We start from the raw sequence: 22,728 nt of genomic DNA, 5'->3' as shown, positions 1-22,728 counted from the left end.
CCTAGCTAATAGTCCAAAACGTACTATTTACAGTTGCAGCCATTTTTAAAACTGGCGGGCCACCTTGAAAAAACTGGAATTCTGCGTGGCCCGAGGTTGATTATCGATTAGGGACATATTAAGGACATCTGTGCCAAAATTCATGATTGTATCGCCAACTGTGGATTAACCATGAGCAGATGTACATTTATGCAATTTCTGGCGGCCATCTTGGAAAATGGAGGAATTTTGCGTGGCCCGAGGTTGATTATCACTTATGGTCATATAAAGGTCATCTGTACCAAATTTCATGCTTGTATCACCAACTGAACTATCACCTCTATTCCCGCCTAGCTGTCCAATTGCAAACTGGCGGCCATCTTGGAAAATGGAGGAATTTTGCGTGGCCCGAGGTTGATTATCACTTATGGTCATATAAAGGTCATCTGTACCAAATTTCATGCTTGTATCACCAACTGAACTATCACCTCTATTCCCGCCTAGCTGTCCAATTGCAAACTGGCGGCCATCTTGGAAAATGGAGGAATTTTGCGTGGCCCGAGGTTGATTATCACTTATGGTCATATAAAGGTCATCTGTACCAAATTTCATGCTTGTATCGCCAACTGTGGATTAACCATGAGCAGATGTACATTTATGCAATTTCTGGCGGCCATCTTGGAAAATGGAGGAATTTTGCGTGGCCCGAGGTTGATTATCGATTATGGTCATATAAAGGTCATCTGTACCAAATTTCATGCTTGCATCACCAACTGAACTATCATCCCCATTCCCGCCTAGCTAATAGTCCAAAACGTACTATTTACAGTTGCAGCCATTTTTAAAACTGGCGGGCCACCTTGAAAAATTTTGAATTCTGCGTGGCCCGAGGTTGATTATCGATTAGGGACATATGAAGGACATCTGTGCCAAATTTCATGCTTCTATCACCAACTGAACTATCGTGCATTGAAAACAGCTATTTCCCGCCTAGCTGTCAATGTAGGTATTGAGTCAATTTAACAACAGGTGCAGACGATCGGAAATCACAATCAGCAGAGAGTGATCGACGTTTGTGCTACTACTCTATATGCCGTATTGAAGTGGACTCGGACCCAGACTTTTGTTTTTCTCTCCCTGTAAATAAAAACGTCTGGGTTTTCCGAGGCTACTGGATTAGGAGATTTGCTGGACGACGTCCTCGTGAGACTAAAATGCCTGATTTATACTTATGCTTATTGATCGCTTATCATTCGAAGCCACCAAACATACACGTGTTGGGCGTTTGACTGTCCCCACAAGGCATGAATCTATCATTCGACGCCACCAAACATACACGTGTTGGGCGTTTGACTAGTCCCCACATCGGGCATGAATCTATCATTCGATGCCACCAAACATACACGTGTTGGGCGTTTGACTGTCCCCACAAGGCATGAATCTATCATTCGACGCCACCAAACATACACGTGTTGGGCTTTTGACTGTCCCCACAAGGCATGAATCTATCATTCGATGCCACCAAACATACACGTGTTGGGCGTTTGACTAGTCCCCACATCGGGCATGAATCTATCATTCGATGCCACCAAACATACACGTGTTGGGCGTTTGACTGTCCCCACAAGGCATGAATCTATTATTCGACCCCACCAAACATACACGTGTTGGGCGTTTGACTGTCCCCACAAAGCATGAATCTATCATTCGACGCCACCAAACATACACGTGTTGGGCGTTTGACTGTCCCCACAAGGCATGAATCTATTATTCGACGCCACCAAACATACACGTGTTGGGCGTTTGACTGTCCCCACAAGGCATGAATCTATCATTCGACGCCACCAAACATACACGTGTTGGGCGTTTGACTGTCCCCACAAGGCATGAATCTATCATTCGATGCCACCAAACATACACGTGTTGGGCGTTTGACTAGTCCCCACTAGGCATGAATCTTTCCCCGTCCGAGTGTCGGGGGGGGGGACATTCAGGAGAACGAGACAGCAGTTATTATATTGGCCTGTATGTGTGTGTGTGTGTGTGTGTGTGTGTGTGTGTGTGTGTGTGTGTGTGTGCCTCATCACAGTGTGCACGCCAAGTCAATCCCTTGATACCCATGATGCCGTGCCGTGAGTCCATGAGCTGGGGGACATTAACCCATTCTGACCTACAATATTTCATGTCAAGGACCCCCAGAATAGGTGTATATACTGTATTTGGCCGCCGACTCCAATTTATTTGAGTTAAAAACGTTGGCTCTGAAAGAATATATATTCAAAGATTTGCGCCAGATTTTCACGATTTTTCAAAAAAATAGCAGACCTACTTGTAGATCTGCTATTTTTTTCAATGGCTAAAATAGTGCCTAAAACACCAACAGGGCGGTTCCCGTTCAGAATGGGTTATAAGTGAACAGTCTGGAAAATTCAATTTGCAGCAACAGCAGCAGGCCGGTGGCACCTGCAGAATGGTATTTATTTTACAGGTCCAGATGGGGGGCCATAACTTCTATGGGAGGGTGATCAAACCTGACAGGTCGCATGCAGTCACGTTGTACATTAATCCATTTTGGGCGTGAACCCCGTTTTGGTGTTAGCATTATGCTATGCTTTATAGCTATTGAAAAATAGCAGACCTACAAGCTCGTAGCGCGCCACCGAGTGGCGCGCTACGAGCTTGTAGGTCTTCTATTTTAGAAAAATCATGAACATGTGGTGCAAAGCTTTGAATAATACACTCTTTCAGAGCGAACGTTTTTAACTCAAATCTTTGCTTCTGCAGGGAGGTCCCTGAAACAACACATTTTCAGATGGGGGTCAGCGGCCAATTTCATATATTTTTGGGGGTCCTTGACATGACATATTCAGAACCACTGATATAGAAACATGAGGTTTTTCAGAAAAAAATAATATTTAAAAAAAGGACATTTCTTTTAATTTCGACGTCAGGCCTAAATGGGTTAAAGTCACTGTGGAGGTATACCGGTATAATAAACCCCACAGTTGATTCGTAAACTATATCCAACAAGGGATTTGGCGAGCTTTTGGTGAAAGTGACCTGGTAATGCTATTACCATTATGCACTGTAACTTCATTTAGAGTTGAAGGGCCTGTCGGTTGGGCCGTAAGCATGCAGTCTAAGTCAAGCTATGCTGTTCTTCCCGGCTTCGGGATACTATACATGGCTTCCTGAAAGGGTTGATCTTGATGGGGTGCATACTTAGTTTAGACTAGTCATTGGTTAGACATGGGTTAAGGTTAGGTTTAGGTGTGCTGCCCCGTGGGAGGTTAGGGTTAGACTATAGTCATTGGTTGGACATGGGTTAAGGTTAGGTTTAGGTGTGCTGCCTCCCGTGGGAGGTTAGGGTTAGGGTGAGGGTTTGAGATAGGTTGTAGTTGTAGGACTAATGACTGACCAATGAATAGTCTAAACCAAAAACTGTCTAAACTAAGTACTGCACCCGGTCTTGACATCTGTGTTGTTTTTGGCAGCACATTTTTAATTTAGTTTCAGTCATAGTCTCTTGAATGGTTTTAACTTAGTTTTAGTCTCATTTTAGTCACCCGGAATGTTTTAGTGTTTAGTCTAGTTTTAGTCGGCTAAATATCATAAGATTTTAGTCGAAAAAGTCTACAGTTGATTTAGTCGACTGAAATGTATTTAGCTTGTAGATCTGCTATGTTCAGGACTGACCTCATGCTTCCTTATATGCATGAGGGGGGGGGGGGGGGAGTTTTCACAGCCGGACATAGCGTGTGGAAGGAACACGTTATTCCGACCAGTTCCTTCCCCCTCCATCAGGCGCCCCGGCTGGCCAGGGGGAGGCAATATAGAGACCAGTTCCTTTCCCCTCCATCAGGCGCCCCGGCTGGCCAGGGGGAGGCGGTTTAGAGACCAGGATTACTGCATGTTTTTGTGAGGGTACCTACCCTAGGGGACGCGGGGAGAACATGTGAGGGTACCTACCCTAGGGGACACGGGGAGAACATGTGAGGGTACCTACCCTAGGGGACACGGGGAGAACATGTGAGGGTACCTACCCTATAGGGGACACGGGGAGAACATGTGAGGGTACCTACCCTAGGGGACACGGGGAGAACATGTGAGGGTACCTACCCTATAGGGGACACGGGGAGAACATGTGAGGGTACCTACCCTAGGGGACACGGGGAGAACATGTGAGGGTACCTACCCTAGGGGACACGGGAGAACATGTGAGGGTACCTACCCTAGGGGACACAGGGAGAACATGTGAGGGTACCTACCCTAGGGGACACGGGGAGAACATGTGAGGGTACCTACCCTAAGGGACACGGGGAGAACATTTGAAGGAACCTACCCTAGGGGACACGGGGAGAACATGTGAGGGTATCTACCCTAGGGGACACAGGGAGAACATGTGAGGGTATCTACCCTAGGGGACACAGGGAGAACATGTGAGGGTATCTACCCTAGGGGACACACGGAGAACATGCAAACTCCACACAGAAAGGCCCTTTGGCCAATCATTGTAGCTTAGTTTTAATTTAGTTCCCAATTAGTTTTCGTCAGTGGATGAAGGTAGTCGACGATCCTTTTTCGTCATAGTATTAGTGGACAAAATCAACACTGGCAATTCATGCATTTAGTTATTCTCTGTCACATTAAATTGTTACATTAATAATACATAATATACAGTAAAAATGCAGAGGCATGCATGCCCCCCCCCCCCCTTCAAATCAAACTGTCAAAGTCGTATTTTATGGTGAAGAGGCATATTTTTCATTGTGAGTTGTGCTTCATCCTTATTTGAGCACGTCTGGAAAGCCTCTTTCAACCAATCTATAAACGCCTGGCTGGAGCTATTCGATGTATACCTACATAATCACACTTACAGCAGTCAAACACGACTGTCATACCGTACTACTGTTTTACGGTATCCTACTGGAAAGTTCCCAAGCTCATAACACACCCTGACGAGAATCTCTGAAGTAACAATGAACAGCAATAACGTTTGTTCCTCTCTGTACCCCGAGAGAGAGAGAGAGAGAGAGAGAGAGAGAGAGAGAGAGAGAGAGAGAGAGAGAAGCAAGAAGTCATTGTGCTCTCGAAGCAATGCTCAGCAGACCAAGGCGCTTGCGCTCATTGTGTTGAATAACTAACACACACACTCACATGCACACACTCACACACACACACACACACACACACACACACACACACACACACACACACACACACACACACACACACACACACACACAGATAAAGGCCTGCCCACTGAAGACCTTGAGGACCACAACAGGAGACGTCTCCTAGCAACAGAGAAGTAATCGTAACATGATATAAACGAGGAACACAAGGACAAGCAAAATCGGGGAAAACACAAAAAGTTGCAGAATGAGATTTCTTTCTTTCTTCACATTCTGCCAATTTAACGGCGTAGTAGTTGATCATCATGTGTCACTCGAAACACACATCCCGTAAAGTGTGTAGAAGATGCAGTGTCACTCAGTGACATATTTTGTGTCATCCCACCATCATTAGCTGATATAAACGGAACACTCTCAGCATCAGACGAGGATTATTATGTTTGTGTTATTTAGCCGTTCACACCATGATGTAAGCACCGTGGGGTCAGTGGGTCAAGTGTTAGTCACTTAGCACCATGATGTGGAAACAGCAGGTGAAGCACGGTGTGTCAGGCGGACGGTGGAGAAGGGATTAGAAGTGTGTGGACTATATATCCGTCCCAAAGGCCAAGCAGAAAGATTAGGAACCGCAGTGGTTCCCAAACTGTGGTGCTGTGCATGCCTTGTGGAAGCCTTCTATAGGGGGTTCGTGACATGATAAGTCTAGTGGTTATGGTTTTATTTTAAATGCAACACAATATAGGGTATGCGCATTGCTTAAAGTGAATGGCACATGGAGTGGCAAAGCAACATGCAGAGTGAGTTTAACGTTGTTTAATGTCGTTTAATGCAATCAGATATAGGACTTTTCTGTTTGGATGTATATGGGCTGTCGAGGCCAGAAAGTAGTTTTTTTGCCACTCAGTAGGCGTTCCTGCATAACTTCCTGGTTTGATGATGATGTCACGCGCATATCCTCTATTGAACACCCTTTACATCTGTGTGTTATGGTTAAACAAACGGAAAGTATTAAAAAAAAAAAAACGCTTCTGACCAAACCAGCTATAACTCCACTGGATCCTCTCTAAACTGTCCGTTAAACCAGCTAACTCCACCAGAGGGTGTGGAGTTTATAAAGCAATTAAGCCACAAGGTCTCAGGTGTACAGTAATTAATTATAATTACCATGAATTGTATAATGGCAGGCTGAGAGGCGTGAGCGTGGAGTGCACGCCTCCGACGACCCGTACGGGTTTACAGGGCGCTGGCGGTCTCTTTACAAGGCAATGCCCGGAGCCACTCAGTCACCGTCCTATGGGCACAGATGGTGCACACACACACACACACACACACACACACACACACACACACACACACACACACACACACACACACACACACACACACATATAAACATATAAAAAAGTTCAAATGCAGTCTGAAAGTTCTCTCCATATGGTTCTGAAGGACAAAGACCCATGTTGGTCACGTTGGGTTCCGTTTCTCCTGATGAGGGAATGTAAAACATATTGTAATAATTCTCCCGTCTGGCCTTCAGACATACTTATATCCACTCAGAGGTCCAATCTGGAGCAGAAACATTTGCCTCGAAGCATCAATATTTAATCAGAACTTTTATTATTCTGCTCATGCCCGGAAACCCGGCCAATAAAGAAAAAGTAATTTAATTTGGCCATGAATTAATAATACGTACATTTCAATCTGTCTATGAAATATGGTTGTTATTAATGAAAAGTGAACATGTAACAGCGACGTTATAGACTGTGGAGGAGGTGATGTTTTCATATACCGGGTTGCTTATTTATCAGAACCTGGCAACCCTGCAACGGTAGCTTTTATCTACATTTAGCATTGATATCAATCCTGTACCTAAAACAAGTACATATCGTGCTATATTACATATCGATGTGATCTGCGTTATTATGACCTTAATTTTCATGGCAGGTACATTCCAAAGCAACTAATAATAGCCACGTTATGGTGACAATGTTTACATTAAATTAATCCTCGTCTTCTTCTTCTTCTGCTATTGGAAACAGGAAGCCATTACAGCATGTTCCTTAGTTGTGATTCACCAGTGCCCCTTCTGGAAAATTAGCTTTAGGAGGACCGAAAATAAACACACTTTTTACAAAATACGATGGTTAATACTTCTTTCTCTGCTATTTCTGTTAGCCAGTTAGTAAAAGACTAGTATTATCTTCAAAAACGATTGTGTACAAAAGAGCGGATTTTAGCGGAATTTGCATACTTTGAAAGGAAAGCTGATTTTCTTATTAGCATTGGTTAGCATTGCTTAACTCAATGGTTTAAACATTAGACATGGTGACTTGTTTAAACAATTACAATGACTTAATTACACTAAAACGACTTTCTGATGGAATAAAAACATTCTTTAACATTCCAACTGTGTTAATGTGGCTAAAAAAGAAAACCACCAAAAAAATAAAATAATTCTATTTTGGTCTATTGTGAGATTTCATTAGTAATGAAAATACTGGCACTGGTCACATATGCTATAACACCAAAAGGGGTTCCCGTTCAGAATGGGTTAACTTTCAATAGTGGTTGCATTTGCATAGACTAGCCCAGCTGAAATTGATACATTGTTAATGATTCAAGGTGAAGTTGACCACCCCTCACACACACGCGCACACAAACGCACACGCACGCACATGCACACATGTGCACGCACACACACACACATTGGGGAAACACGTAACTCTGTCATTTCTCAACCGTTTCAGACGCGGGGTGGCTCGCCGGAACCGGGCCGCCCCCCTGAGCGAAACCAAATGGACACACACACACACACACACACACACACACACACACACACACACACACACACACACACACACACACACACACACACACACACACACACACACACACACACACACACAAACCCTCTCTTCCTATTGGCTGGCCTTTACACAGCTCTAACTTTTGCTTGCAGCATGCTACAGTCTTGAAACTTGCTCCATGGACTTGGACCACCAATAGGAGCACGCTGTAAATGTTTAATTGCTTAAGCCCCGCCCCTCTGTCTTCCTATTGGCTGGCCTTTACACAGCTCTAACTATTGTTTACAACATGCTACAGCCTCAAACTTTGGTACATGGACGTAGACCATCAAGAGGAACAAGCTGTAATGGCTTAATTGCTTAAGCCCCGCCCCTCTGTATTCCTATTGGCTGGCCTTTACACAGCTATAACTTTTGTTTGCAACATGCTACAGTCTTGAAACTTGCTCCATGCACTTAGACCAAGTTGACCACCTCTCACACACGCGCACACACGAACGCACATACACGCACATGCACACATGTGCACGCCCACACACACATTGAAAGTCAATGTAAACAGTATGTTAAGTTTGAAATAATAATATATATATTTACCCATTAGTACCCATTTTCATTTCAAGAAAAGACTAAGATTTAGGTATTTCATTATATAAATAAAAATATCAATTCAAATCAAATGCATCAATTCTTAAAGGAGAATTCCATACTAGAAGGCTTTCTTACCTTTCTTTGTAGTCGTTACGTCCACACCAAAGGGGTCCAGGTGTTATTTTGTGCAAAAGCGCAATATTGGCTATTTCCCCTATACCATAAGCCCTCAATGAATTGCATTGAATTGAATGGGGCTACGGGGGTATGTTGTGTTAATAATCAGGCTTTGGCAGTGAGTCCATTTAGACTAAAATTGCATCGTCATTGAGAACACCCGACGGCACCGAATCTCTTCGCCTAAAACAGGAGATCTATACAAGATTCAATACGATTGGCTCAGGGTGACGTCATGGGGGTGGAGGATGACGACACTCACTTAACGTCTATACATCCACATCCTTAACGTCTATACATCCACATCCTTATCGCCGACACGTCGACTCTCGTGCTGCTTTTGAACAGTGAATCCATGCGAGGTCTCGTGCTGTCCGGCGTGGCGTGGCCCCGGCGGCTGTCCATCCGCCGTGGCGTGGCCCCGGCCGCCGTCCTCCTGCTGTGTCTCCTGGGGGTCCTGGCCCTCGCGGCCCATCGCCACGGCCACGGCTGGCCGCCGCGCTACAACGCCGACGGCCGGTCAGAAGACGTCAGAAGACGTCCCACCGCCGCCCGCGCCGTCCCCGACACGAAAAGCTGGATCGAGACGGCTGGTCTGGAGGCGTGGCCCCGGGCACCGCCAGGCGGCGACGTCCGACCCGAGGACGGACCTGACCTTTGACCCGAGGACGGACCTGACCTTTACAATTTACAATTTACAATTTAGGCATTTAGCAGACGCTCTTAATCCAGAGCGACTTACATTAAGCAAGAACAAAAAAGCATGGGTATACATCACATAAAAACATTTATCATGAAACATGCGTAAGCTAAGAAAGTAACAGTGGAATATCTATAATGAAACTATACATATAAGCTATACATCTATACTACTATGCTATACATATGTACTATGACGTGCTATGACAATAGCACATACAATGCACTTATGCTGTCTACATAACATGCTATAAGTCTGTATCAAATGCTATCTAAGTCTACAGAATTGCTATCTAAGGGGGTGTGGTAAGTGCTATGGGCCATGATGGAGTCTGAAAAGGTGGGTTTTCAGACTACGGCGGAAGATTGGGAGTGATGCTGCAGTTCTGACTGCAATGGGAAGTGCATTCCACAGTTTTGGAGCCAGAAGGGAGAAGAGTTTGGGACGTGTAGAGTGTTGTCCCGGCGTTTTTAGTGAGGGTACTTCCAGCTTCCCTGCGTTGGCTGATCTGAGTGAGCGGGAGGGTTTGTAGGGTTCGATCATACTTGCAAGATATGGGGGAGCCATACCTTTGGTTGCTTTGAATGCCAGCATCAGAGTTTTGTATTCTGTGCGGGCAGCGACCGGGAGCCAGTGGAGGGAACGGAGCAGGGGGGAGACATGTGAGAATTTTGGCTGGTTGAAGACCAAGCGAGCTGCGGCATTTTGGATCAGCTGGAGAAGTGCACATGCTGGTAGGCCAGTAAGGAGGGAGTTACAATAGTCAAGTTTTGACAAGACTGTTGTCTGGATTAGGAGCTGGGCTGATTCCTGGGTGAGGAACGGTCTAATTCGTCGTATGTTATAGAGTGTGAACCTACAGGATCGAGTGACAACTGTGATGTGAGTTTTGAAGGAGAGCTGACTGTCCAGGACAACACCAAGATTCCTGGCTGTTGGGACAGACGTTACCAGGGCGTTGTCTACGGAGATAGTTAGCTCCCGCATAGGGCAGGACTTAGCTGGGAAGAAGAGAAGCTCAGTCTTGTCTTGGTTCAGTTTGAGGTGGTTGGAGGACATCCACTGTGAGATGTCAGCCAGGCATGCGGTGATGCGCTCTTCCACCTGAGTGGCAGAGGGGGGGAAGGATAGAAACAGTTGTGTGTCATCGGCGTAGCAGTGATAGGATATATTGTGAGCAGAGATGATAGTGCCAAGGGATTTAGTGTACAGTGAGAAAAGGCCTTTGACCCGAGGACGGACCTGACCACGCCACGTTTGGGGTGTGCCGATATATATCGTTGAACATAACACCCTTTACGTCTGTGTGTTGTTTCATAAATCGGTGCTATTGAACATAACACCCTTTACGCCTGTGTGTTGTTTCATAAATCGGTGCTATTGAACATAACACCCTTTACGTCTGTGTGTTGTTTCATAAATCGGTGCTATTGAACATAACACCCTTTATGTCTGTGTGTTGTTTCATAAATCGGTGCTATTGAACATAACACCCTTTACGTCTGTGTGTTGTCTCGAAAATATTAAACCAATGGAAAGTAGCAAAAAGTGCTTTGGACTTTGGTGCTTTGGTGCTTTGGTGCAGATCCGTGTTGATCAACATGACTATGGCGATAGTGTATACCGAATTGTGTGATATATGGATAAAATGTGTGCGAGTAGGCTACTCTACAGAAATGTGTTTTGCCTAAATCGACCTCATGATGGCGCTATACAATTTCTATTTTGGCACCCAGTAAAATTTCTTGAAATTTTGTTTCTAGTATATATATATAATTACACACACCTCTCTACCTGGGGTATGTACTGTTATATATATAATTACACACACCTCTCTACCTGGGGTATGTACTGTTATATATATAATTACACACACCTCTCTACCTGGGGTATGTACTGTTATATATAATTACACACACCTCTCTACCTGGGGTATGTACTGTTATATATATAATTACACACAACTCTCTATCTGGGGTATGTACTGTTATAATTACACACACCTCTCTACCTGGGGTATGTACTTTTATATATATATAATTACACACACCTCTCTACCTGGGGTATGTACTGTTATATATAATTACACACACATCTCTACCTGGGGGTATGTACTGTTATATATAATTACACACACCTCTCTACCTGGGGTATGTACTGTTATATATATAATTACACACAACTCTCTATCTGGGGTATGTACTGTTATATATATAATTACACACACATCAACATGACTATGGCGATAGTGTATACCGAATTGTGTGATATATGGATAAAATGTGTGCGAGTAGGCTACTCTACAGAAATGTGTTTTGCCTAAATCGACCTCATGATGGCGCTATACAATTTCTATTTTGGCACCCAGTAAAATTTCTTGAAATTTTGTTTCTAGTATATATATATATATAATTACACACACCTCTCTACCTGGGGTATGTACTGTTATATATAATTACACACACCTCTCTACCTGGGGTATGTACTGTTATATATATAATTGCACACACCTCTCTACCTGGGGTATGTACTGTTATATATAATTACACACACCTCTCTACCTGGGGTATGTACTGTTATATATATATATAATTACACACACCTCTCTACCTGGGGTATGTACTGTTATATATAATTACACACACCTCTCTACCTGGGGTATGTACTGTTATATATAATTACACACACCTCTCTACCTGGGGTATGTACTGTTATATATATAATTACACACACCTCTCTACCTGGGGTATGTACTGTTATATATAATTACACACACCTCTCTACCTGGGGTATGTACTGTTATATATAATTACACACACCTCTCTACCTGGGGTATGTACTGTTATATATAATTACACACACATCAACATGACTATGGCGATAGTGTATACCGAATTGTGTGATATATGGATAAAATGTGTGCGAGTAGGCTACTCTACATAAATGTGTTTTGCCTAAATCGACCTCATGATGGCGCTATACAATTTCTATTTTGGCACCCAGTAAAATGTCTTGAAATTTTGTTTCTAGTATATATATATAATTACACACACCTCTCTACCTGGGGTATGTACTGTTATATATATAATTACACACACCTCTCTACCTGGGGTATGTACTGTTATATATAATTACACACACCTCTCTACCTGGGGTATGTACTGTTATATATATATATAATTACACACACCACTCTACCTGGGGTATGTACTGTTATATCACTCATTCTTGAGATGAGGGACAAAAGTGGAAAAAACATGTCCCACACATAAGAGCCTTATTTTATGTAAAAAATAAATTAATTCATAAAAATAAAAGCACTTGCAAAGTTAAGTGTAATACAGTTGTGTATTATTATGCCCTTAATTTCATTATAATTGTTTTCATATTCCATCTGAATTAGTTAAAAGCAGGCCCTGTACCCAAAAAGGCCTGTATTTAGCCTGTCCCCAGCAAGTGGCCACAATTTCAAACTGCCAAAAAAGTGTCTAATACTGTCACAATCACATAAATATACATACTAAATTAAAGTAGATTGTCAACAACATAGCAAATAATATACACAGTTAATTTTAATTTATATTTTCTATTAAATATCTCATATCAAATGTTCGTCCCACGTCTCCGTCAACTCCGTCAGGTTTTTTTAAAAGTCTTAAATTAATCAGAAAATATTGTCGACAGATTTAGCCTGAAGACTCCTTTTCCAAGTCCCATTTATATTTGTTGCAACAGTGGAGTACCTGGTCTGACAAGCATTCAATTGTTTGATATTTTAAACAAACAATGTTGATAACAATGTGGTCACAGCTTTTACATGTCAACTCCGTCAGGACATTATTATGATCTTTGTTAAGAATTCCAAAATAATGTTTATTATTTTAGTTTAGGGGTTAGGTTTAGCTAACAAAATTAAGCAAAAACAAAATGGCTACATTGTACTAAAGAGGGTTAAGATGAAAACAAATGCCATTTTGTCAACTCCGTCAGACGTCAACTCCGTCAGATTTTGTGTCTGACGGAGTTGACGTGTATCTGACGGAGTTGACAAAAGTGTTCCTAAAACAATAAAATTATTGTTTTTGAATAATGGGCAGTATTCTAATTTGGCACACAGTTAGAGCATGCCTTAAGGAACATTTTTGGCTATGGGGCCATCACAGATTTGTCTCGTGGTGACCATGGCAGCCATATTACAAAAGAGCCGCCACCTGATGTTATTTTACAATAACTCAAGTTCTACACCACCTAGGATCTTGATTCTGGTGACTAAGACCTCATTTTCAAGGATGAGGGATACAGTGGTACAATTTAGACTTTCCCTGTGACCATGGCAGCCATTTTTCAAAATGGCCGCCACCTGCTGTTATTTTACAATAACTCAAGTTCTACACCACCTAGGATCTTGATTCTGGTGACTAATCATACATTTTCAAGGATGTGGGGATGTGGGGGGTAATATTTAGATTTGTCCTGTGACCATAGCAGCCATTTTTTTTTCAAAATGGCCGCCACCTGCTGTTATTTTACAATAACTCAAGTTTTAGACCACCTAGGATCTTGATTTTGGCGACTAATCATACATTTTAAAAGATGAGAAATACAGTGGTACTATTTAGATTTGTCCTGTGACCATGGCAGCCATTGTTTTTCAAAATGACCACCAACCTGCTGTTATTTTACCAATAACTCAAGTTTTAGACCACCAAGGATGTTGATTCTGGCGACTAATCATTACATTTTCAAGGATGAACTTTCTCTGGGAGAGGGCTTATTTCGGGTGCAGGTTGAGTTTCTACTGACAGGACATTAAAAGGAGGTGGGCTTTCTGGCCTTTGACTTGCCCCTTTCAGGTACAGATGCACAGTTTGACTTCACTGGCCACTGCAGGGAACTGTGGGGGAGAAACTTTGGTCTCTTGACACCCCGATTAGGTTCAGGGTTTTTTTTGGTGGAGACTTGCCTTTCATGACATCTTTGCTGCAGCAGTTGATCTCCTTACTGCCAGTGGTGGCACACTCTGGGTCTCTGGGGCATTGTATCTTGGTGGCCTCCTGCCAGTGTTTCTCCATCCTTCTCCTGAGCTCTGTGTTCTGGGGCTCTGTTATAGTCAACTTACATTGTCTTGGCTGGAGATTGCTTTCCTGCAGGGTCCAGCCCAGTCTTGTGCAGATGGCTGCTGGCCCACCTGGAGGCCCCAACCTCACTTCTTCGGTTGGTGTGATTAGGTGGGGTGGTCTTCCCCAATCAGGATGAGGGGTTTGACCCTTTCAAACGGCAGTCTGGCCAAGTGTCTGTATTTAGTTGTGAGTTTAGATACAGGATACGATTGCTCACCCAGCCCCAGGTGACATGAGGTGAAGGCTCCTTTGATTTGGTAACATTGCTTTGGTTGACATGCTGGGGACACAGAGAAAGACACTGATGCCTTCAGTGTCTGCACATCCTGCCTGATGGTCCTGAAGCCAAATCTTCTGTCTTCAGTCTTTCCCTCACTGTTCACTGCTCACTGTTCACCTCACCGAATTTAGCCCAAGGAGTTTGACCCCTAGTTTGGCCATAGACCCCCTAGTTTGGCCATAGCCACTTGCCCAAATGTGCCGACATGTGCTGACCTCATCACATCTGTGATGATGGCTATGGCCGTTTTTAGCCAACGTAGTGTTTTTTGTGCAAAACTAATGCTTGGAATGGATCCAGAATCATGAAAAGCCCCTAGTTTGACATGCCACATGCTACTTAAAGCATAATGAAATTTAGAACATTTAGCCTTATATTGGTTGTTGATGGTACCCAACTTTCAGCAGCTGTCAAACATGCCCCTAGGGTGGTCAAATAGAAACCAATGTGGGATATGTTAGTAGACACCTTTACAAACATTGGTGAAGAAAATTCTTGGTAAGAAATGTATTCACAGATTTTATATTATTCTGATAATATTCCCTGAGTAAATTGGTAAAATAATAGCAGGTCCACCATTTTTGAAAATGTCTACCATCCATGGTCACAGGATAAATCTAAATAGTACAACTGTATTCCTCACCCTTGAAAATTTATGATTAGTCACCAGAATCAAGATCCTAGGTGGTGTAGAACTTGAGTTATTGGGAAATAACAGAAAGTTGGCGGCCATTTTGAAAAATGTCTACCATGGTCACAGGACAAATCTAAATAGTACCAATGTATCCCACATCCTTGAAAATGTATGATTAGTCACCAGAATCAAGATCCTAGGTGGTGTAGAACTTGAGTTATTGGGAAATAACAGAAAGTTGGCGGCCATTTTGAAAAATGGCTGCCATGTTCACAGGGCAAATCTAAATAGTACCACTGTATTCCTCATCCTTGAAAATGTGGGATTAGTCACCAGAATCAAGATCCTAGGTGGTCTAGAACCTAAATCAGTTAAACTTGTCAACTCCGTCAGATGTTCGTCAACTCCGTCAGACGTTCGTCCCGTGATGTTTTTGTTAATTTCCAAAGAAATAGAAAATTTGCTGTCAAATCTTTTGTGCTTATGTATTGAAACACCAACTGAAATGATACGTAATGATGATTTTTTTTTTTTTTTACATGGTTTTCATGTTATAATATTGAAAATAAAGGTTGAAATGACGGTTTTGAGAAATTGGATATTTCATAATAGTGTGATATTGGAACAAAATAATATTAAAAGATTTGTATTACTTAACTTGATTACTGAAAGCCATTATAAGATAACTGAGGACTTTATATTATTGTTGAAATGATAAAATTCAATTAAAAGGGATTTTAGTGTGTCTGACGGAGTTGACATGAATCAGGTATTAAGTGCATAAATGTCCCATTTTAGAAAGAAATGTTATGCGAAAAACCTGTTCCTTCTCAAGATTGGTAGTTGAGACCTGTGTCTACAAATACATCTATTTGATTTGAATGTATCTTAAAAAAAAAAAAAATCCAGTTTGAAAAAGGTTTTGTCCCTTATCTCAAGAATGGGTGATATATAATTACACACCTCTCTACCTGGGGTATGTACTGTTATATATATATATAATTACACACACCACTCTACCTGGGGTATGTACTGTTATATATAATTACACACCTCTCTACCTGGGGTATGTACTGTTATATATAATTACACACACCTCTCTACCTGGGGTATGTACTGTTATATATAATTACACACACCTCTCTACCTGGGGTATGTACTGTTATATATAATTACACACACCTCTCTACCTGGGGTATGTACTGTTATATATATAATTACACACACCTCTCTACCTGGGGTATGTACTGTTATATATATAATTACACACACCACTCTACCTGGGGTATGTACTGTTATATATAATTACACACACCTCTCTACCTGGGGTATGTACTGTTATATATAATTACACACACCTCTCTACCTGGGGTATGTACTGTTATATATAATTACACACACCTCTCTACCTGGGGTATGTACTGTTATATATATAATTACACACACCTCTCTACCTGGGGTATGTACTGTTATATATAATTACACACACCTCTCTACCTGGGGTATGTACTGTTATATATATATATAATTACACACACCACTCTACCTGGGGTATGTACTGTTATATATATAATTACACACACCTCTCTACCTGGGGTATGTACTGTTATATATATAATTACACACACCTCTCTACCTGGGGTATGTACTGTTATATATATAATTACACACACCTCTCTACCTGGGGTATGTACTGTTATATATAATTACACACACCTCTCTACCTGGGCTATGTCCTGTTATATATAATTACACACACCTCTCTACCTGGGGTATGTACTGTTATATATAATTACACACACCTCTCTACCTGGGGTATGTACTGTTATATATAATTACACACACCTCTCTACCTGGGGTATGTACTGTTATATATATAATTACACACACCTCTCTACCTGGGGTATGTACTGTTATATATAATTACACACACCTCTCTACCTGGGGTATGTACTGTTATATATATATATAATTACACACACCACTCTACCTGGGGTATGTACTGTTATATATATAATTACACACACCTCTCTACCTGGGGTATGTACTGTTATATATAATTACACACACCTCTCTACCTGGGGTATGTACTGTTATATATATATATAATTACACACACCACTCTACCTGGGGTATGTACTGTTATATATAATTACACACCTCTCTACCTGGGGTATGTACTGTTATATATAATTACACACACCACTCTACCTGGGGTATGTACTGTTATATATAATTACACACACCTCTCTACCTGGGGTATGTACTGTTATATATATATATAATTACACACACCACTCTACCTGGGGTATGTACTGTTATATATAATTACACACCTCTCTACCTGGGGTATGTACTGTTATATATATATATAATTACACACACCACTCTACCTGGGGTATGTACTGTTATATATAATTACACACCTCTCTACCTGGGGTATGTACTGTTATATATATATATAATTACACACACCACTCTACCTGGGGTATGTACTGTTATATATAATTACACACCTCTCTACCTGGGGTATGTACTGTTATATATAATTACACACACCTCTCTACCTGGGGTATGTACTGTTATATATAATTACACACACCTCTCTACCTGGGGTATGTACTGTTATATATAATTACACACACCTCTCTACCTGGGCTATGTCCTGTTCTCTATCGTGTTCGAGACTGGCTCTCCACTACATATTGTTCAATATGTACGGGGAACTGACCCTACAGGGCAGTGTTCATGGATATCTCTTTAAGACACATCTTCTATGGTGGCCCTGCCCAGATTCCAATCAGCGGGCTATTTAAGCCCCATCTGTGCAGTGCCACTTCGATTTTTTGATTTCCACGAGAGCAGACGTTTCGTGTATCTCAGCAGTTTTGACACTATTTAAATATAATATACAAATATATATATTTAGAACATGAAGCTGCGTGGCACACAGTCCACTTACCTAGGTAAGAAGAGAGCTGGTCGTCTCGACGACTCCTCTCGGGGCGCCGCGTAGCTCCACAAAAAAAAAAAAAACAACAACAGCAACAAGCTGCAGGCCTAATCCGCTAGACAGTGGAGGAAGCCTCAGCTTGTCCGTGCGTCCGTTCCCTGGTGAAACCCGACCACGTTGGGGGAAACCTTGAGACGGCGTTCGGTCCGTGCGTCCGTTCCCTAGTGAAACCCGACCACGTTGGGGGAAACTAGGAGACGGCGTTCGGTGTGGCCAAAGCCAAGTGCGAAGCCGACCACGTTGGCGGAGCCCTGGTTCCCTGGCTGCAGAAGCGGTGAGACCGCCGGGTCTATCATCGCAGCTGTACACCGCGGCGGCGATTGGCGGGGTAGAACCTAGAGGAGCTGACCCAGTCGGCGTACTCTGAGGCCATCTACGTTCGCTGATCGTTGCCGCCGCGGTCCGGGCCAGACCACACGGCAGAGAGTGTAAACAAACAATTCCAGCGTGTTCCAACTTCCTCATTGACAGGTTGACGTGAGCGTCATAGTGTAGGAGGTATGCTCGTCAGGGACGGCTGCCCAGACTGCACTGTGCCTCACGGTTCACAAGAGGGCGGTGTGGCTCAAAGATCAGGAGACAAAAAACTCCAGATGACCCACCGTGTTAGGCGCTGCAATTAAATCGCTTACTCTGTCACAATTGGTTCTGGTTAATATATATGCTTATATATATATATACCTGTGTGTATCAATACAAGCATACAGGTATGTGTATCACGCAAGCTGATACACTACCAATGTATTGTACAGTCTGTACAATACAGTACAGGCATATATATATGTACCATTGTAAAGCGCTTTGAGCACTTGGAAAAGCGCTATAAAAATGCAATTCATTATTATTGTTATTATTATAAGTATGATAATGGCTACAACAACACACTATGCATGTGGACTTGTAGGCCTACTGGTATGATATACAAAAGTTTGGAAGCCTCCAGTGTGCTTAATGTCAGATTGTTTTGTGCTAGAGCACCTCAGAGCGGCCGAGCAGTTTATGTACAACCTCTTCCAGAGGTCCATAACTCTGCTGGTGACACAAAACAAACTGTGGACATTGATTTGGGGACTCTGTCCTAACAAAGAGAGAGCACACTGAGAATCCGCGTCATGGGGATGTCTTAGGGTACCATGTTGCCTTGATTCGTTTATGCAGCATTGGGAGCTGCAAAGGGTAGATTATGACCCCTCACGTTCAAGCAATTACTATGGGCCCACTCCCTGTGGAGCACATTCCGAACAGTTAAAATATGGTGTACAATACAAGATGTATACATATATGTATATATAGGTACACATATAATAAATAATATATAGGTATACATATGAATATATCTATATAGAGACAAGAGGAGATGGAAATAGCAGGGGTTTCTCAGGCTGCATGTGGAGCTCACACGCCCACAGAGGATGGCCATGACCAGTGTGTGCCCTGCGGGGGCCCTGGTATGAGGACCTCCTGTATGAATGGTCTCTTCCTTCCAGCTGAAGCTGGAGGGGCCATGCCTGTTTTAGAGGCAAAAGACCAGTCGTTTCCACTGACAGACCCATAAAAATGTATTTTTTATGTGAACGGGTATATGCTATTTGTATACAGCTGTGACTCTGTCTCCAAGACAATGTTTTCTCAAGAGAGACAAATAAAGACTACCTTGAACCTTGTCCCAGGTTGGCAGAGCTGGGCGAGCTAAGCTCAGGCTATAGCTCCACCTCTTTCCTGCCCTGCCTGGTATGGACAGGTCTGTAAAGAAGGATTTAGTGAAAGTTTTCGGCGAGACTACTTACGAGTGTCAGCAGCCTATTAATGCACTACAGTGTGCAGTTTAGGGAGCGAGCGTTGACTCGCCCTCTCGGGTTAGCTGTTGTCTCGTTTGTAGGTGAGACTAACACAATTCCTTGGGGTCAGACGGCCATTAGAGCACACTATACAGGGTATGGTTTACTGAATGGATCCCCATTAGCTGATGCCAAAGCGACAGCTAATCTCCCTGGGGTCCATATGAAATAGACATACAAAGAGTACATGAATACATGTATTGTGGGTGTTGCGCCAGCTTACACCCCGGTGATGTAGTTCGGTGTTGTGGATCTGGGTTCAGTGACACAAACAGAACGTGCTGGGTCAGTCGAAGGTTTCCCTTTAGGTTGGGCAGTCATCATAGCGCACTATACTGTCGTATTTCTGGCGGGGTGTCAGCTCACGCGACAGTGGTGTAGTTCTGTCACAGACAGGACATGCTGTGTCTGTCCGACGTTTGGTAACATAGACATGACATGCTGGGTCTGCCAGGAAGTATGCCTGAATCTCAGCCATTATCACACTATAGGGCGTATTGCTGACGAGGTCAGCTCACGCGTCCGTGGTGTAGTTTCACGGTGGAGCCGGGCTCAGTGACACAGCAGAGCGTGCTGTGGCTGTCGGGCAGAGCACACGATACAGTGTACAGTGTGTCACGGCGAGCCGTTTATGCACCTAGGTGTGACTCTGCGGGGTAGAATCCGGTTACCGGTCTGAAACCACAGAGAAAGCTCTTCTCATCCAGAGAAGTCACGAAGTCATGGCTATCTAGGCGCAGCTAGCCAACAACAACAGCAACAAGACTGAGTGCCGAATCTGCCTCGCGGAGGAAGCCTCAGTCTTGTCCGTGCGTCCGCTCCCTGGTGAAACCTGCTCGTCGGGGGAAACCTTGAGACGGCGTTCGGTCCGTGCGTCCGCTCCCTGGTGAAACCTGCTCGTCGGGGGAAACCTTGAGACGGCGCCCGGTGCGGCCAAAGGGTCCCAAGTGCGAAGCCGACCTCGTTGGTGGAGCCTGGGTTCCCTGGCTGCAGAAGCGCTGTGAGACCCTGAGCGAAACCGACCTCGTCGGTGAACCTCCTGGTTGATCATCGCGGCTGTAAACCGTTGCGGCGGGTAGCGGGGTAGAACCCAGAGGAGCTGACCTAGTCGGCGTACTCTGAGGCCATCTACGGTCGCTGATCGTTGCCGCCGCGGTCCGGCCAGACCACACGGCAGAGAGCGTAAACAAACAATTCCAGGGCCAACCGGCGGGGTATGGCTAGAGGTGCTCAGCACACCGAGCCCACTCCTCAGTCCTGACAGTTCAGGATACCCAGCCCCCACATGCTGTCTCTCGAGACAGTGGCGGTCAATTCAGGTGGACCCCTGAGTAGGTTCCACCATGTCATGGGTTGTAGCTCTCTCGAGGTCGTCCTCAGACGAGCCCCCCATTGTCGTTTCCGGTGATCCTGGATCTCCATCTGGCCAGTTTGTTGGTACTTTGCGCTCCGGCGTCGTTCTTGAGTACATCCACGGATGTTGGCGTGGGACGTCCTCGTGACCGGTGCCCGTTTGTTGGATCCCACAGCACTAGTTTGCTGGCTGGCATCTCGTGGCATTGAGCCAGCTGGTGCCTCCGCCCCTTAGGGCTGAGGGAGACCACGGTGTACCGGGTGCTCGCACATTAGGTCGGCAGCCCCCCCACGGGAGGTGGTACTGTCTGCCTTGCGGCATGAGCCAATTAAGCGTGGACACTTGGGTGGCTTCTCGCAGGACAGCATTTTTGTTGTTAGCAGTGTCAGCCACAAGAATGTCCCTATCAGTGCATGAAGGAGGCTGCCGCTTCCTACATGGCAATGGTTAGGTGGTGCTGGCACCAATCCCTGCACTCTATACCATACGGCCTGATCAGAGAGTGCTCGGGTAGACCATGGTCGAAGGGTGGACTGTCCCACCGGATCACAGGGGTGATCCAACAGGGACAAGCAGGCAGGAGTGCCAGGGTCGCCTGGAAGGCGTGCACACTCTGCCCATGGGACAACAGCCCCCTGGTTGCTGTAGAATGGTGTATCTCTGACAGAGATCTACACAGCAGTGACATGGGCGACTCTGTCTACATTCACCTTGTCCTACCGATGGAACGTGGTGGCATCCGCTCCCCCTGTGGGAGTCGCTCCTGCGTGCTACTCAGCGGTAGGGTCACCAGCACCTTGACCGGTCAGGTCGGCCGGGCATCTGACGGGCTGGCTTGAGCAGCCCTTCACCCCGGTGGTCACTGGCCTAGCATCATGCTGGGCCAGCTGAGCCTAGGTGGCGTCTTGCGCCTAGGCCACGAGTATTACTTACTTGGTATGAATACTGAAGTTTTGGAGCGTTTTGGCAAGCGCCTGTGACTCATGGCGCTCACCACTTATAGGCTCGGATGGAATTCAGGTTAAACTGCCTCGGGCTGCCGCAGGGGCAGCTGGTCTGCTTATTTCCTCGCGGTGTGTCTTAGAGAGTTCCCGTACATA

This window comes from Protomyctophum bolini (assembly GCF_963924005.1).
Source record: "Protomyctophum bolini genome assembly, chromosome: 9".
Taxonomy (NCBI): domain Eukaryota; kingdom Metazoa; phylum Chordata; class Actinopteri; order Myctophiformes; family Myctophidae; genus Protomyctophum; species Protomyctophum bolini.
This window is presented reverse-complemented; position numbering follows the sequence as displayed.